Source organism: Equus caballus, chromosome 3, assembly GCF_041296265.1.
Source record: "Equus caballus isolate H_3958 breed thoroughbred chromosome 3, TB-T2T, whole genome shotgun sequence".
NCBI classification, from domain to species: Eukaryota; Metazoa; Chordata; class Mammalia; order Perissodactyla; family Equidae; genus Equus; species Equus caballus.
The window spans coordinates 67,624,390-67,643,171 of record NC_091686.1 but is presented as its reverse complement, the minus strand read 5'-3'; the positions used below and the strand labels follow the sequence as shown (position 1 = coordinate 67,643,171).

General features: G+C 37.2%; 1 long non-coding RNA gene across 2 annotated transcripts in view; it reads right to left on the bottom strand.

Moving 5' to 3' along the window:
- The window catches only part of LOC106783014 (uncharacterized), a 29,716-nt gene extending 11,114 nt beyond the window's left edge, over positions 1-18,602 (bottom strand). The window contains exons 1-4 of one of the 2 annotated variants that reach the window (XR_001380480.3): positions 18,350-18,602; positions 17,721-17,857; positions 9,267-9,332; positions 8,720-8,791 (exon numbers count right to left, since the gene is read on the bottom strand). This is a non-coding gene — a long non-coding RNA (uncharacterized lncRNA). The remainder of the gene's footprint in view (positions 1-8,719; positions 8,792-9,266; positions 9,333-17,720; positions 17,858-18,349) is intronic. The other variant, XR_001380482.3, reaches the window with a different exon arrangement.
- Between the last annotated feature and the right edge of the window lie 180 nt (positions 18,603-18,782).

Genomic DNA, 18,782 nt, shown 5'->3' with positions numbered 1-18,782 from the left:
GGGTAAGAATTTACTGAAATCTAATGAGAAACTGATGTCTTCATAAAACTGCTAAAGATCAAAAATCAAGAATTTATTACATGGGACTGAACGAACTCATGAGGATGATTACAATTTTTAAGATTTTTTGTTTAAAACATTGCTGATATTTTTAATGTGTTGTTTTTCCAGATTTAAGACAACTTTTTCTCTTTTATCTTTAAGCTACCTTAGAACTTAGAACAAAAATGAAACATTTATCTTTTTCTCCCTACCTGATCTCTCCAGAATTTGAAAACTCTCAGTGAGCATTCTTGTACTTTGATGGCAATATAGTTATTTGCATATGTTCAATAAGAATCTGTTCTCTTTATAACAGGACACAATTGGTAACATTGGTGGTATTATCAAAGCTTTGACTGAAATGTCATGCTTGAGAGAGACATGCATAAACTCAGATATGATGATACAGCTTTAAGGAACTAAGATTGACTTTATGGAGCCAATAAAAGCCCCTTAGAAAAACATCCTGGTATATTGCTTACGGGGTTCCTGACAGTCTAACCAGGTGGGTAAAGAAGGTCACTTCCTGGCAGGTACAGGAACTTTAGGATAATTGGGGGACTTTGAGAATAAGGAATTTCACCCAAACCTGTAGGTATTTCAGGCAAAATCTGATGCCAAGTCCTTGGCTTGGCTTTCCTGGCCTCAAGAGGCCTTTAAAAGTCCAATCTGAGATTCCTTATGAAAAAATTTCAGCAAAGCAGATTTAAAAGATTCTACATGGTCAATCACTATTCTTACTACACTTATGTAAATAAATTGGACAAGTTTATTGAAACTACACAATTTGAAAGCAAATTAGTTTTACTGTAATTATTTTTGGTAAAAATGAGGGTGATTGTAGAGAGAAAAATTATGTTTCAAAAGAAACCATAACTCACTCTTATGCATATTAGATTATGGTGCCTTTCATTGTATTCTAAGGTTTTATTTTCTACCTGTAAAGTAGACTGCATCCCGAATTTTTCTAGTTTCTTCAAATATCTGGCTACAAATTCCCAAACTAATGTTTCCAATTTTCCTTCATCTTTTGACTTGGAACACTGAGAACTGAAACTGTCCTTTTCCTGAAGCCCTACAATCCGAAGCTAGAGGACTTGATGTAAACTTCAGAGAGATCACCACAACAGCTCATGTTTAGACAATATTCTTCATGCCTGTTGCTATGCAGGCCACTCTGAAAGCTTACCGGAACACCTGATGGCATCATCAGAGACATTTCAAACTGCTAAAGATGCTTCAATTCTGACATCTAGGAATCTTTATGGGCTGCTCCCTGAACTCAGAAACTGGTTTATAATCTTCTCTAATCATTAATCTTTGTGTTTCTTTTGTTTCTTTAGAAATGACTCTGATTGCTTGCATAATACAGGCCTAACTTTGAGAGACCCTCTGCATCACTGCCTCCTGAAATGAGTTTTTTTGAACTGACCTAATGTCAGGATTAAGAGACTGGTTCAATGAGAGGGAACAATCTATCAACTCAACTTCTGGACTGTGAAACTTCTTGGGGGAAGTTTCAAAGGTGCAGAAGAGCAAAATTTGCCACCCCAAAAAGTGTCTCTTTGGCATAAAGAAGTTTTTCTTTTACCTCTCCCTTGACTGCCTGAAAGAATTGAGGTAGAGAGTATGTTTCAGGAAGAGAACTATCACCAGAGATAAACACAAAGAATATGAGCAAGGTGTGGTGGGGGAACTAAGCAGGGCCTGGAAACCAAAGTTCTCTCTCTGTATGGCATGGCAAACATTTGTTTACCAAATATTTTCTTTTCCAATTTTCCTGTAAATAGTCTACCTCCCCTTTGCAGTCCCAGACTTCTAAACCCTTCTCTTTAGCTCAGAATAGCATCTAAACCTCAACTGCCTGAATGTCTTTGGGCCTCATATTCTTATGGAGCCCCCATACGTATGTAACTAAATTTTATTTTCTCCTGTTAATCTATCTCATGTCAATTTAATTTTTAGACCAGCCAGAAGAACTTATAAGAGTAGAGGAGAAATTTTTCCTCCCTGACCAAAGCTAAATGAGCTAGGGCTAAAGGTTTTGAATAAAGTTTTTGCTATTGATGGAGTGGAAAGATTTGGGGGAATGAAGTAGTAGGAGAGTTTTACGGAGATAGCTGAATGGAGTAAATTTCTAGAAATTTTGCTCTAACTCAAACCATGTGATTCTCCATGACCTTGTAGACAGATTCTGGTAAGCTCTAACATTACTTTCTAACTGAAATGAACCAGCTCAGGGATGACACCCAAAGGTTGAGGCACTGTCCTCCAAGATGTGGTATATGTATTCAAACCATGGCCATTATATGGTGCTAGAATATATACGTGGATCTGGGAAATAAGAGGTAGAGGTAACACTGACCTCTCCAACCACCATGCCCTGCTACCCGCTTGCAGATTTTGTGCTTACAGAACTCATGATGCTAAGCTCTGACATCTCAAAGATTCTGGTTTGAAGGAGAAGAACATTGGTACCAGGGCACACAGAAAGTGTTCCACTGAACCTAAAAGTACAATTGCCCCCTGGTCACTTTATATGACTCATGCTCATGGATCAGTAGAGAAATAAAAGAGTTGCTATACTGGTTGATATAATCGACCCTGATTATGATGAGGCATTAAGATTGCTGATACTTATGGGGACTTGTGATGTTTCTATGCCAGGGGAAATGGTCAATTTCAAAAACTGTGGCTGGATAAGGGCAAGACAACCAAAAGCTCAAACCCTTCAGGGATGAAGGTCTAGGTTACCCTACCAGGCAAGCAAGTGAAAGAAGTTCAATTTCTAACCAAGCATAATGAAAATCTAGCATGGATGTGGAGGAGAGAGATGATGAATGTCAATGATGGCCGAGAACCAGTTGCTGTAGTGGGGAGTATAGTTTGTTCCTCTAAGACTCAGTGACTGATTGAACTCATGTGGAGTTCCAGTGAATCTAAGTAGTGCAAGAAGCAGCCTCTGACTTTAATTTATTGTACTCCATATCACATATCCCATCAAATACCTCTGATCTCAGTCACAACTATGGGAAAGTGTTCCATATAATTTCAGATTCACTTTGCACTGGTGGCTGCCCACCTCAAGGGCAGGCATATTTCTGCATCTGCTTTCTAAGCTTTCCCTGAGGTAGTGGGAGACTGCTTGACTAATGTGCAAGAAGAGCTACGAGGAGGGGGTGAGAGTTAATGCCCCTGCAGGTAGTCCTCAACCACTGGGTGAGGAGAAGTGATGGTTATATACTTCAGACTCTAGGTCTTTAAGGGAGACAATTATAGAAGGCATTCGTGTGCTTCCTAGAAGTTCCAGGGGAATAGAGACTCTGTTACCCATAGCAGAAACGCAATGAAGCATGCTTACTTATATTGGCTTTCCACCCTTCCCTATTTCATTTCTCTACTCCCTCACTCTCGTGTCCTGGATCCTTCCACATACAAACTACCAGCACCCAAGGCCTTGTCTCAAGTTCTGATTTTAGGAAATTGAAAATTATGGCAATTCTTTAAAAAAAAAAAAAAAGATAAAAGAGCAAAAACATTATTTTGTCCACAGAAGTGCAATTCTTTCTGGGTGTTCTGTAGATTGCAACAGCATTTATCTTTCTATTATTCAGTTGCCCACTTTAAAGTTCTTTGGTTTGCTCCTATGTTCTCTTCTCTCTTTGTAAATAGCAAATTACCCCAAAATACTCAACTTAGTGAAGTCTAAGGGTGCTGATAGCACAGTCCCCAATACTCTGCCCCTCACTATCCTTAGTTTTATGTTACGGTAAACAAAGTTAAGACACCACCATAATTCTGGGATATGTTTAACACTTGCTCAAGAGGTTCTTGTTCTTATATTTTTCTCCCAAGTGGTCTGATTACCTCACAGTCCCTGTGGTTAGTTGTGTTTGGAGATTATTTGGCTATGAATTTAAACGTCTGAGTGTGGTCTGCTTTAGAAAACACTGGACTGTGAGTCAGAGGCCCTCAATTCCTTTTTATGATTCTACCCATCTTAAAGTTGGGAAACCTTGTACCCTCTCTAGGCAGTTTCTCCATCTGTAATGGAGCCACCCAGCACTTATCTGTGCCCTAGACTAAGAGAAACAGTTAATAGTACTAAAAGCCTCTTGGATACTTAAATCAGGAACAGACCTAATTCTACTGCACTTTCTTGTGCTTATAACCAAAAATATTTCTAATAGTTGTTTTATTTTGATGTGGTTGGAAATATGCTTTGACTACAAAAGAAGAAAGAATGATCTTTCGTACTTTTATTTAATAATTGAACTCTGATACAGGGAGATTAAATTATTTATAAGTGAGAGAAGCAAAATTATTAAAAATACTGAATGGCATGTTAGTTCTTTACATCTCTTTCTGAAGCTCATCCTGACCAAGTCAATACTATATTGCCTCCTAATAGCAAGGATGCATTCCTTTGGATAAAACAATGCATGAAACTGTAGGACTCTCCCAGAAAGCAAAGACTAGCATTTAGGAGTACACTATTAAAACATACACATAAACCTCTCCTGTACTAAAGCTCTGTGTATGAAAATATAGGTTGGGAGAGAGGAGGAGTATGGGAACAAAGGATTGCATGTGGCTGCAAAGCTCATTGCTTGCCATTTTAATTTTGCTGTAGGATAAGGGGGAGGGTTATGTTTATGCATTGTTAAGGTGTTGTTAAGAGGTAGTCTGTAATGAAATATAACCCTCATATATTTTCCTATTAGAGATGGCTTTTAGTTCTGCAAATTCTCTTTAGAGTTTGTCGATAAAAGTTTTGGCTCATTCGTTTATCTTAGAATTAAGCACTATAACCAGATCGGTGACTTATTTTATCTGTAGCTCTGAAGTGGGGATGGAGATGGGGCAAGGGGGTGCTGCTAACTTCTATTTGGAAGGAGAGGTGGAGGCTCTGGAGGGAAGGCTCTGATCTGCCAGAAAATGGCGACAAAGCTCTAGGTGCCAGAGACACAAGGACAAAGGGCAGGCAAAAAGGCTTGGTAATGAGGGTGGAAAGGTGACAAAAAAAAAACACTGTTTAACAATTGTGACTTTGCAGTTTTGCATAGTGAACTCGCAATAATATGTCCAGGTTAGTATGAAGATGAAAAATCTCCTCCTTATCAATTCATCCCAGTTTTCCCAGTCAATTCTGGTCCCCAACTAGAAAAGAGAGAAAGGGGTTAATTTAAAAGAGCTGTAAAAGAATGAGTAAACTCTGTATTTTACTGCATACACACACACACACACACACACACACACGAGTGTTTGAGCTCGTTCCCCCCGTCTTAATTACTAGTATACTAAGAAACATTAGGATTTATATCCAGAAATATTTATCTTTTATAATTATCATGCAACACATCAAGACATGCACAGAAGAAATTGATGGTTCAAAACAAGAGAAATGAGACAGCTACTACAGAATTATCTGCAGGACGGGATTAATTATGAGGCGCCTTTTGAAATAAAGTTAGAAGCCTGTATAAAATATGCCCTAGGGCCAGCCTCAGTGGTCTAGTGGTTAAGTTCAGCATGCTCGGCTTCAGTGGCCCCGGGTTCGGTTCCTGGACGCACACCTACACCAGTTGTCTGTCAGTGACCATGCAGTGGTGGCTTTCTCATATACACAAAGAAGAAGATTAGCAACAGATGTTAGCTCAGGGCAAATCTTCCTTAGCAAAAAAGAGCCCCAAACTGATAAGTACCTGCATTTCAAGTTAAAATGATGATTTAATCACCAATTCTTATAACTTTTACCTGTCAATATCTTTTGAAGCAAAGCCAACCACTCCAACCCTGTTGTCTGTATCCATATATCTGTCACCTGGAATACTATTACAAGCCAACTTAAGTCATCTTCAGGCTGGCCTGGTGGTGCAGTGGTTAAGTTCACATGCTCTGCTTCAGTGGCCCGGGGTTCACAGCTTTAGATCCCGGGTGCGGACCTACACACTGCTCATCATGCCATGCTGTGGTGTCATCCCACATACAAAACAGAGGAAGATTGCCAAAGATGTTAGCTCAGGGATAATCTTCCTCACCAAAAAAAAAAAGTCATCTTCAGCTCTTCTCTCTACATCCAATACAGCAGGAAACCTTGTTGGCTCTACTTTCAAAGTTTAAGCTCTTGCACTGCCACCCTCCTGGTCTGGGCATCATCTTCAGCCGCCCAAATGACTACAATAGCCTCTTAACTGGTATTCTTAAGCTCACACGTCTACTCTTGACACATTTTCCAATGAGATCCTTTCAAAATATGTCAGACCAGGACTCTCCTCTGTTTACATCCACCATTGGCTCCCCTCTCACTCAGAGTTAGTGTCTAAGTCCTTAGAAATGAGTCACAAGGTTTCACATGCTGTGGCTCCCTATTCCTTCTCTGACAGCATTTTTGACAGTGTTTTTGCCCTTGCTCACTCACTCCAGCCACACTGGGCTCCTTACTCTTCCTTAAACATACAGCAGCCAGGCTTCCACTTTAGGACTGTTTATTCTGCCTGGAATTCTCTTCCACCAGCTATCTTTTAAACTAAACCCCTCACTTCCTTGAGATCTTTGCTCACATCTCCTTTCTCCGTGAGGATTACTCCCTCAAGCTGAATCCTTTGTCCTCTGGACATATCCCTCTCAGTTTCTGAGCACATCCTTACTTTCTGGCATAAGAAGCCATTCAAGGCTCACCTCATACGTTCCCTTCAGTTGCTCCCAAGACTTCATTAAAATCTTGTGCTCCTGTATAATTCAGTTTGTGGATATTGCTGGCAAAAAGAGATGACATGGGAGAGAGGAAGTGTCCAGCATCATCCCTTCCATTGACATCTGCTCAAGGCAGTAGCTGCCTGTCACAAAGGGCCATAATTCAGATTTCTAGACACCCACAGCACCTACATAAACTCCTTTAGGACTCCCTTATATCCTGGATTCCATTTTTTTGGTAAATGTTTTATTAAATGAATTAAAAAATAAATACATTCATTTGTGTCCTTTTAATATGATGTGGTCTCCTAATATCTTGAATTATATCCTTTCATATTTGAAGCCCTAGATTTAACTATAGTTTCCAGAATTTAGTAAGTGCTTAGTAAATATCTGATCAGGGAAAGGAAGGGGAAGGACCATCTTATCACTTCTATCAACAGTTCATATAGAAAATATTGAATGATATAATATGCGTAAAGGCTGTAGCCAGTGCCTGGCAAATAGCTGGTATATTACAGGACTAACCAGAGTAAAAGCTGAAGAGATTTCTGAAATCTGCTGGTTCTGAGATACAAACAGCAGAAAAATATTTTTCGTTTACTACCTTTTCAACATTCCCATTGACAACATAGTAAACTGGTAAAAAATTATGAGAAAGTGTATTTGATGTTATTCCTATTCAATCTCAAATTTTGAACAGTTTTAAGAAAACTATTCGGAAGTAGAATGTTATATTGAGCTTTCTTGATTCAGTCAGCACAAAATAAGTGATTACCAAGAAATCACGTGTAAGTACTGAATTAAAACCACAAAACTGATGAATTCTGAGCAAAGACTATAAAATCCGAGAATTAGGCTTAACAGTGTTTACCTTAAATCTATGATTGTCAAAACATTGATGTAGTTTCACACAGACTAAAGGAATGTTATAAATAAATTAATATCTAGGCTAGTTTTGGAAAATAACTCCACTTAAAACTGTAAGAATGAATCAAAGTCTAGGACTGTAATTAACTCTGCCTGGACACAGAAGGACAGGCTAGTGGAAGAGCACATAGATGGAGTTGGTAATAATGATAAAGTTCTAGTTCTGATGCTCATGATGCTCACTCATGACTGTTCATTTTTACCATGCTTTTCATTATGCTTTATACTTTATATCTTTGGTAAATGTTTCTTTTGCATGAATCAATCACTGCACAATAAACTAGTACATAGTCAATATTTTGGAAACTACTGACCTAGTGTATCTAATTCCTGGTTGCAACATATGTTACTGTTAAATGGGGATAATAATACTTATAAAATTGTGGTTAAAATTAGATAAAATAATATATAAAAATATGCAACAGAGTGCCTGGTGTATATATATTTTAGTCTTCAAAAGTGCGATTTAGTTTTTGGTAAGTTTCAAAAGATCATGCATGAATATTGCATTTGATTGCATCTTGAAATGTTTTAGGCATACAACTGCATTCTTGATGAAAGTGGCTGTGTCTTAATAACACATTTACCTTGGAAGAGAAACACTGAACAACTTTCTCCAAAATGCAGGGAGAATATTAAACATGTGCCCGCCATCTAGCATTGCAATGTTACCTAAGGTCTTAATCTTGATGGCCTGCTGCAAAAGCCCTCACCACAAATCAACAGAATTTTAACAATTCATGTAATACGTAAAGCTGGAAATTCTAGGCATAAGGTGAGTCACATTTAATTAGGAATTGTGATATATCTACACTACAATTAGACTACCTAATTTTACTTTACTACTTATAAGACATGCAGGGAAAACTTCTGTAGATGACTAAGTTCCACAGTTTTGTCTTATTTCTGCCTCTTTTCTTGAGATAAAAAATCAAAGATGTAGCAGAGTGCACACAATCAAATCAAGTCTCTCTCATTTACTTTGAAAAATCTATGAACTCACTCAAAAAATACAATTTTCTATTTTTCTGGTTAAAATATATACTCAGACCATCTTACTAAACTCCAGGCTGCCCTCTTCCAAGCAATCTTGGGCTGTCCACACTTCTGACCACCTCTCCCTCTGCAAAAAGAAATGTGGAAGACATTGTGCCAATTAGAGCAGGGTTTTGAGGTTCAATTCAGAATCAGTTGAGAAATATCAGCAGTGATGTTTGGATCTTTCCACTGAAGATTAAATTAATTCTTTCCATTATCCCATGGTATTATGAGCGAAAGCAATGATTGTAATAAGAGGTACTGTTATGTCCTTACCACGTTCCAGGCAAAATGTTCACGCTTTACATGCATTCTCATTTAATTCTCACAAAAACCTACACAAAGTAAGTATAATTACCTTGAAGTGACTTATCTAAGCTACCCCACTATTAAATTAAACTGGAATACCAAACTTCTGACCCTAGAGCCTAAGACTTGTAACCACTTGGTAGTACTTACATGGTCAGTTCCACTGAATTAATTCTTTTACCATCTATTCAAATATTATCTATCAGTTGTCGTCAACTGCCAAGCATTTTCTCTAACACCACATTACTTACCCTGGAAAGAATTTTTCACTGACTGGAAGGAAATTTCTGAGGCTCCATCTTAAGACTTCAAGGATACTGAAGTAAGAAGAAGAAGTAATGAATTAGTCATGATCTTATAAAACTTTCGATCTGAGGCTTACTTGACAGAACCTTACAGGCTACATAGTCTGTAATTTTTCCCTGTGTTTCAAGTAGAAGACGATAAAGAGGAAAGGGTTCTGAAACTCTTTTACAAGTACTCAGGAAAAGCAAAAAAACAAATAATTGTTAACTAACCAATTTACAGAGGAGGGAAAAGGTAAAGATTAGAGATTTTTCTCAGCCAAGCATGCTAGGCCATGTACTACTTGAAGTGTTAACGTGAATAGGATGATTTATTTACTACTTTTATAGAGACTAGCCTTGAAGAAAAATGTCTAAACACATTTAACAGCCTTCTTGCCCATTTTAAACATACGAAGCTTGCTTTTCTCTCTTCTTCTAGCCAAATAGACAATGGATTGTTAAGTGAACCACCTACACTTTGGATTGTTATTACCATGGATTTTTCTGCAATATCTTCTTGCTCTTTGATTCATTTTCCGTGAACACAGAGCCAAGAAGGATATGGATTTGGGGCCACCTTGTGACGGCTTTGGAAAAGTCCTGGAGCCTGAATCCTGAGCTTAGAATTTAGGTTTCCTTTCCTTAATTGTTACTGTTCAACAAATACCTTTTGCAAAAGGGTATCATATAGCAATGACTGAGTTTTACCGATGAAAAGATGGTTACCAGTATCTCAGTAGAGTCAGTTACACATATTGACTGCCACCTCCATAAACCATCTAGACACATTATATCATTTAACACTCACAATGATCCTATGAAGTAAGTGCCATCATATCTCTATTTTATAGATGAAGCCACTGAGGTTTAGAGAGAATAAATAACTCATGCAGAGAGCAAGTGAGGTGTTAGGAAGCCTCAAAATATTCTGGTTGAAAACGTGAAAAAAAAGTTGTTCTACACGAAAGTACAAAATTACATGAAAATATTGAGACGTAAATCAACATACCATTTGTAACATTTTAAACCTTCAAATTGCATCTTAATAGCATATTTTGTTTTAGAGACTCTGTTTTCATAAAAGCACAAAATAACAGAAAAGTACAAAAAACCTGGAAGAAAACCATAAGAACTGATAATATTATGAATAAACTCAAAAGTGTAGAAATTAAGAGGCATAAAAATATTCCATTTCCCATACTTGTCCCCTATGATCTTATTCTTGACCTTTCACTGATGTCATGTTAAAAGAGGATTTGTGTTTGCATGTGTGAAAACAAAGAAAATATTCTCTAGCTAAAATTAATACTAAATATCGCTGTATTCCATTTTCAGTGTACCGGAATTATCACTGAATCAGAAGTCCTATATTATTCCTTCAGGGATCTCAGACAACATCTTCAAAAGCAGAGTTGTTACTTTTCCCCTATTTTGTCGTCTATATTTCGTATCTCTAGTGATGGCTGTAGGCATGCAGTTCTGCTTGCCAGGTCCTCCTTCAAGGAGGAACTTGCTCTCCCAGCTGCAGAGAGCTGCCTCCACCAACATCACGCACTTCCTGGTGCAGCCTGCATCCAGTGACTCAGTGAGAGTATAAAGGGGGGTCATTTCAGCTCCAGGTGGGACAACAATTTTTGCTCTGGGACTTGCCATGCTGGGTTGTCTATGTAGGGCTTGAGTAGCAGTTTGACTGTTCTCTGCCCAATCCTGCTTCTTCCTCCTTTTTTCATAGGTTTTGATCCTTAATAAACGTCTTGAACTCTAAAATCATCTCAGAGTCTGCTTTCTATTATTTTATTGTGATAAAAAACACAAGACAAAAAACGGACCACCTTAACTTTGTTTAAGTGTACAGTACAGTAGTGTTAACTATATGCACATTGTGGTACAACAGATCTCGAGAACTTTTTCAGCAGAATCTGCTTCTTGAGAAGCCAACCTGTGACAACAATTTCTTTTGGGATCTAAACTCTTTCAGATGTTTTGAAGTGCTGCTCCCCTTTCTCAGTAATGCCTTAACCAGGCTTGCAATATAAAATTGTGATGAGAAAAGATGACAGACAACACATAAGGTAGAGTATTTGCAATGATCACACCCCTTTTTCATGGGATCTGTGAATATTTTCCATGCAACTTAAAGAGTTAGGTTTTTCTTTTTTCTAGCCCTCATGAGAAGCAGCTAGGAATAGGAAGTCTCTCTCTTGAGAAATTTTAAGCAAACAGCTAGAGGTATTTTTTATTAGAGAGATGCCAAAAGCAATGTGGCAGGTATCTAATAAAGTTGTTGACTTAAAGCTTTCCTGAAGTCCTGGACACTGTATTTGGAGTTTTAGAGTTAATTGCATTTACTCAAAATTGGCGTCACATCGAAACTCCAAGCTTTGGTATGTCTATCTACAAAATAGGGAGATTAAGCTATGACAGTGGCTTTCAATCCAATTGTAATAATTTAAAGATGGCTGAGAATTTTTTGCTATTTCTTCCATTGAGAGGTGGAATCTAATTCCCCTCCTCTTGAATCTGAGTTGCTATTTGTGACTTGGTTAACAAATGGGACATGACATGAGTGATGTGACGTGACTTTCCAGCTAGAACAGATGAAGTCTTGCAGCTTCACCTTGGTCTCTAGGACCATTGTCCCTGAGAGCCTCTGAGCAGACAAGTGTTTTCCTAGGAACCTGAGGGGTGAGGTTGGAGGAAGGGATTACAAGGGACAGGAGGGAAATTTTGAGGTTGAAAGATATATTCATTTTCTTGACTCTGGTGATGGTTTCATAGACGTATACGTATATCAAAGCTCATAAAACTGTACATTTTAAATATGTGCAGTTGTTGTAGGAAAATGACACCTCAATAAAACTACAAAAAAAGAGAGGGAGAGAGAGAGACATTGGTTAGCTCAGAGAACTTCCCCAAGGGCCAGAAAGCCAGACCCAGAGGATCCATAGCTGAAAAAATAGTCATCTGAATTTCATAGTAGCATGAGGCTGACAAAGACAACACATCTGTCCTTCACTGGACAGGGACACCACACACTGCATCATGGATCCTTGGACTCCGGGCAAGTGATTGCTCTCAGGAGAGTGATCGCTTCTGGAGCTGCCTCTGAAAAGGGAAGCCTCTTCTGTCTCTGCCTCCACCCATTGCCGGAGTTAATCTAGCTCTTCCAGGTGACTTTTACCTTAGACCATCTTCTTTTTAGGTGCTGAATCATATTGGGACTTCTCAGGTAAGTCCAGAAGCATCTATTTAAATTCATGGAAATTTCATTGAGCAAGCAAAACTGGTTTTCTCCTTGTCTTCAATAGCTTTTGGTATCTGGTATTATCCTCTCAGAATCTCACTATGAAACCCTGGCTTCATAGCAAGCTGAACGGTTCATGACAGAGCATGGCAACTAAACATTTGTCAGCCTCAGTTGACCAATAGAAGTATGGAAACCTACAGTCAGCCACATTTTTCCCAGGATTCTTTTGCCCTATGACAATTTGAAATGCATTATGATAATAAGATTCCATAATAATTGTATTTTCCAACCGTTTTTTAATAGATATTCTTAGACCACTGGTCTCTAACAAAACAATTCTCCAAGGTTAATAGCCTTGAATTACTCGATGTTATGGTTTCTTGCTTCCCTTTTACATATCAAGTATCCTTTCCATCTAGAGACTATGCTTTAGCCCTAACAGAAAGCATCCCCTCTAATTTGTCCTTCTATTTAACTATTTATTTGTTCATTAATTTGATAAATAATTATGGAGCATTGACTATATTATGTACTGGGCACTAGGTGGTTCTCTCAGGACTTGAGGTGATAGAAAAGTCAGATATTTGATGTAAAATGACTTTACAACTACATTTATCTTTAATCCATGATCTAATATGGTAGAACATGACCTTCTTCCTAACCTGTCTTCTACATGTCAAAGAGTAAATTCAAGTAGACTTTTTTAAATTTAGTGAGCCTTGGAGGGCTTGCTAAAATACGGGTTGTTTGATCCTAGCCTCAGAGATTATGATTCAGTAGGTCTGGGTAGGGCCTTAAATTTGCATTTCTAACAAGCTCCCAGGTGATCCTGATATTGCTGATGCACTGACCACACTGAGTAGCATTGAACTAGAGAAACTCTCTTAGTCTAGTGTGTCATTGTGAAGTGCTTAGGTTCTTCACCATTTAGAACTCTATGGCCTTGTCTTGACTGGCACTGATTAATAGTTTTCTTTGTATCATAAGTGGTTTCTATGGTAGCCATGAAACTTGGCTTGTGGTGATAGCAATTGATATATTTATCATTGGGCTATTGGTCTTTGCATTAGTTGGGAGTAAGGATGGCTCAACTCATAGGAAGGAACCTGGCTATCCACAGTCCCCAGAGGCTTTAACTAGGTAGATATGACCTCAACCTGCTCTCCACGGCCATTTCAGTGCTTCCCGCCAAAGCCTGAGCCAGGACTTCAGTAATAACTTCCTAGTCTTGTTTCATTGGTTTGTTTAATATGCCTCTACTACTGCACCTTTCTCTTTCTTCTCCCAAATTTATACTGTTAATACAAACACTGGGTGTGAGGTGGTCACTCACTGTTCTCAGTCCAATTAAGTTTCTACAAAACATTTAACTGGAGCTTGAATCTTTTCCCACTTACTTTGACCAAATTTTCCTTTTTTTCTCTCTTTACTGCCTGCAACAAAACTTTTTCATCATCAACAAATAGAGTTATGTCTTTTGTTATTTGACAGACTTCACCATTAACATAAATATGTCTGTGATCTTCTCCATATTTCCAAAGATCTTTCAATTGGCCTTTAAAGGAAAACACCTAGTCATAGAGGCATTGAGAACTTCCAGCATTGGACTCTGCTTAAAGATTTTTCATAAATAATCTTCTCCTTTCAGCTTAGTAACTGTCAAATACTATTATATTTATGTGGGATGATTTAGTTATATTTCAAAATTCTCTTTCCTGGTTTTTGGAAAAACATCATAGTTTTGGGGACCTCAAAACTTCCATCATAGACATTATCAAACTCTTAATTGCAAGTTCTAGCTTCTAGTTTCAGAATAATACAATCTTTTAAAAAGTATTTTGAAAGTAGGCATTCACAGGTGCTGATTTATAGATTAGTTCCCAATGATCCTCCTTCTTACTACTTTGGACAGTTCCCATAAAACCCAGTAGACCTCACTCTCTATCAAATATATCCTGTGCGTATACCCAGATGCTCTGTTCCAGGTAGAAAGTAATTTAGAAAGCTGCTTCATCACGTCCAAAGCGGTTATACAAATTTACATTCCCCTTTGGGCAATGTATGAGTTCCCATTACCCTTAGAATAATGCTCAGTGTTATCTGATGTATTAATTCTTAGTACTTCATCATAGTTTACTATGCATTCCTCTGATGGCCAATGAGCATTAGCATCTCCTTATACGTAGATTGGCTTACATTAAGTTTCCCTTCCATGTGAATTTCCTATATTTGTTCTCCCACATTTTGTAATAAATTGTTTGTCTTTTTCTTATTGCTTTGTTATAAGCGATTAATTGAGTATGCTGAAAACTGTGGAAAAGTGAAATTTTCATCATGTTTAAAATTAATCTGTTGGAGACACATTTTAGATATATCCAAATTATCCTTGACTTTACTAAGTCTTAATAGGAATACTTCTCAATTTGCTTTACCTTTATTCAGAGCATCCAGTCTTTATTCTATTATACCAAAGTACTTTTATCAACTCTAATACATCTTGATCTATGTATATGTAGTTCTATGTATCTGTGTATCTATAGATATATAGGATTAGCCAAGTAATCACAAGCATATCACTTAACTTCTCTGTGCCTCAGTTTCATTATATGTTAAATTTAGAAATGATACTATCAACTTGGAGTTGTTGTGAGGATTACACGTATGCAGACAAGAAACAGAACACTGACAATTAGACAAAGGTATATAACACATAAAGAGAATTCCAACTCTACTCATTCCTTGGCTTAAATTTTCTTCTTGTTTTTAACAGTTTATTGATGGATTTAAAAATATTTTAAAATATTTAATATATTTTTGAAAGTTATTTTCAGAAGTCAATCTAGCCATCTGTTTCATTTGATGGAAACATAAGTTTGAAGATTTATGTTTCAAACCCATAATTGTGTGCCACATTTCCTTATAGTATGACTATATCCCTTCTTATAGTCCTCAAAAAAATTCATTTATTTTTAGAACATGAAAAACATTTATGAAGGAAACTATTATTTTAGTTATTGAAAATCGTTACTAATATAGATATTCCTCCTATTCTCTACCACTCAACTCACTTCTTAGGCCAGTATCTTATCTGGGAGAAAGTGGATGATAATCAGACCCTCTCCTGAAGCTAATAATCTGCTCCAAATAGACAGCATGGTTGGCTTTGGATAAAGTGAGAATCAAAATGAAGAGGAATCGGATCTAAGGAAGAAGTTAATTGTTTGAAGCCCAATTGTCAGTAGAAGTAACCATATGGTAATATTTTTAAATCTCAGTTAACTGCAGATGTAATCTCATGAAGCTGTCTTGAAATAAACAGCAGCAGGAAGCAACAAAGGGAAAAACAAATTCTTCAAGTTCTACAGAATCAAGATCATCAGGACTTCTAATGCAATCAATATCCTGGCTAGTCCAAACCTAATAATGTCTACATTATATCTTATAATCTGTACAGCATAATTTGGTCCAGGTATCCTAAAAGAAGGGTGAAAACAGTATGGTAGCTGGAACTAAACATCCTGACTGGGTTCAATCAGATTATCTTTTATTTGAGCACCTGCATGGTTTTACTACCCTGTTACTATTCAGATAAACTTTAGCAAGTTATTAAACTTCTTTTATCCTCAATTTCCTCAGTGATAAAATGGGAATGCCATCTACTTCATATGACATAATTAGATACATAAGAAAAGCTGGTAATTTCATGCTAAGGATCATATAGTCAGAAGATTTTCTTTGTTTCATATATGTAAATTTCATTTCCTTATCTGGCTGATAAGCTCATCATCAATTATATTTCCTCCTCCCTTTCGCTGAGAGCCGTGGAAGGCTAGCTGGCCTTACTGAGCACAGCTATTGATTGATGGATAGTCTGAAGTCAGCCTTGGGGACAAATACCTAAACTATGAAGTACTTTTCCTAATGCCTCATGATGGGGACTTGAGAAAAATTCCCAAACTAAGAGACTCAAATATATAAATCCTCTCTGGAATTAGTTCTGTATTTTGAAAATAAAAGTATAACAGTTTCCATAGAAGATTTTAAATTTTCTAAGTCGAAATATGATTGATTTTTTTAAAAAAAGCTTTCCAGAAAAGTTTACATTTGTAAGGAAAGAAGATAGGAAAGAAGAAAAGAAAGAAGAAAGGAGAGAGGAAGAAAGGGAAAAAGGGAGAAAAAGAAGGAAAAAGGGAAAGAGGAAGAAAGGAGGGCAATAAGAAAGGAGAGATAATGGAACAAACATGTATGTTTCCGAACTATCAAAATGGTAGAAGAAAAAAAATTTGGTTTTGGGAGCTATGAATAAGTCTCTTTTAAAAATTTGAATAAATAAAACGATGTGGACAAAACACTTATTTAAATAAAATAATGACAACTTATGGTACATAATAAATAATTTTGACCAACAAACAATGACACCGAACACATTGTCAAGTGAATCCTTGCTATTTTGTTTTTCAAATATAATGAAACTACTACAGGGGTGCTGCTCTTGCCCAAGAGTCTCACTGTTCAAGGTATAACCGAGTAAAAATGAAGGCAGGATAAGAGAGTACCAGCTGAGAAGAGATGAAAACAGTAGCATCAAAAGTTCTCTGATATAACATCATTAAGAGTCTAAAATAAACATAAATGTTCTACCAGGCCATTATATTATCCTCTTAATATTTTTTCTCTATAATTTACTTATATTAACATTTGGTCAATCTATCTATATATGCTTGTATATACACACATATGTATTACATAATATTTGAACTAAATTATATGTGAAAATACTATTTAACGTGACTATTTAAAAACTTAAAGCATTTTACATGTCTTCACAATTTTCCTAGGTAATATGAAGTGGTATATTTTTACCCCACTTTAGAAATTCGGGAGAAACTAAACATAATGTTGGTTTCTAGACCCACAGAGGACCCCAAGCTATTGTCTCAGTTCATTTCTCCCTAAAAGTGGTCACTCAGCTAGGGATTCAAGTGTAAGTAGTTTACTTACACTTACACTGGAAGTGATCGCAGCAAACATGAGGTGGAGAGGGGGATGTTGGTGAAAGAAAGAGAAGGCAATCAATAAAGTGTTGGTTCTCGAGCAAGTTATTGGTATGGGTTAAACGGAACTTCACTGGAAACGACGGAAATAAAACATGTGCTTCAGCGTGATCTCACCTGAGGGCCAGGGAGCTGGGATGTTTATGCACTGCCCCAGTGAATCGTTAGTTAAAAGATGCTTCCAAGGGGGTTAATTTCCCAGTATTTCCAGCCAGTGGCTCTGCTGGTGTCGTGGACTCCGGTGGCCTGGAAGACTAAATACAGTGAGCGCGGAAGAAGTGAAGATAGAGCGATACGTGTGGGGATCCAACAGCATTGCCTAGAGCTCCCATTTTATTTCCTTAAAGTATCGTTAGCACATTCACTGAGAAATTTTTGGAAATTATGAAAGAATTATCCTTTAATTTTTTTACCATTTATTTTCCTCCTCCCGAAAAGCAATTAAAAACAATGCATTAAGAAAGCGTAAAGGAACTTTTATTGCTGTGCTTTTTTTTTTGAGAAATTAATACTCTTTTAGGTTTATTGTTTTGCTCTACATTTTGAGCTGTTAAAAAAGCAAAATTGCTATTGCTGCTATTTTTTCCTATCATTGAAGAAGAAATGCGTGAAAGAAACCTTTTAAGTAGCAGCAAAAAAAAAAGAAAAGGGAGTGCGATTCCATCATGTAACTGAGCTGACTTTTCTGAACCTTCCTTATTAGTTCCACGAAAAATAAGAATTCTAATTGAGAACAATCAACTTACCTCCTCAAAACTATCTGTACAAGCTTCTGCACCCACTTTTGCTGCAGGTCCAAGCAAAGAGAGGTCTCTTCATGAATGAGCTTCACACTAAAAAAACAGAGATTTTTGAGATGAATTATTTATCTGGTTTGAGATATTCCTTGCCATTAAAATCATGGTCCTTTGGGTTCGGTGGTGAACTGATATGATCCCAACAGGATTTCTTCACAATTTTCTGGAACCCACGGGTACTTCGTGTATGCTGCCAAAGGCCTTTGGACCCAGTCGTGGCAGTAAAAGGAACTCCCTGGTTACCTGGTGTCAGATTGCTAGGGTTAGTCAACAGGCACCTGGAGTTCTCCAATTGCCCTAATTCCCAATCCAAACTTAATTGTTACTTCAGAAATTTTCTCCTGCTTCTCTAATTACTTTAGCTCTGCAGAATGGAGGTTAG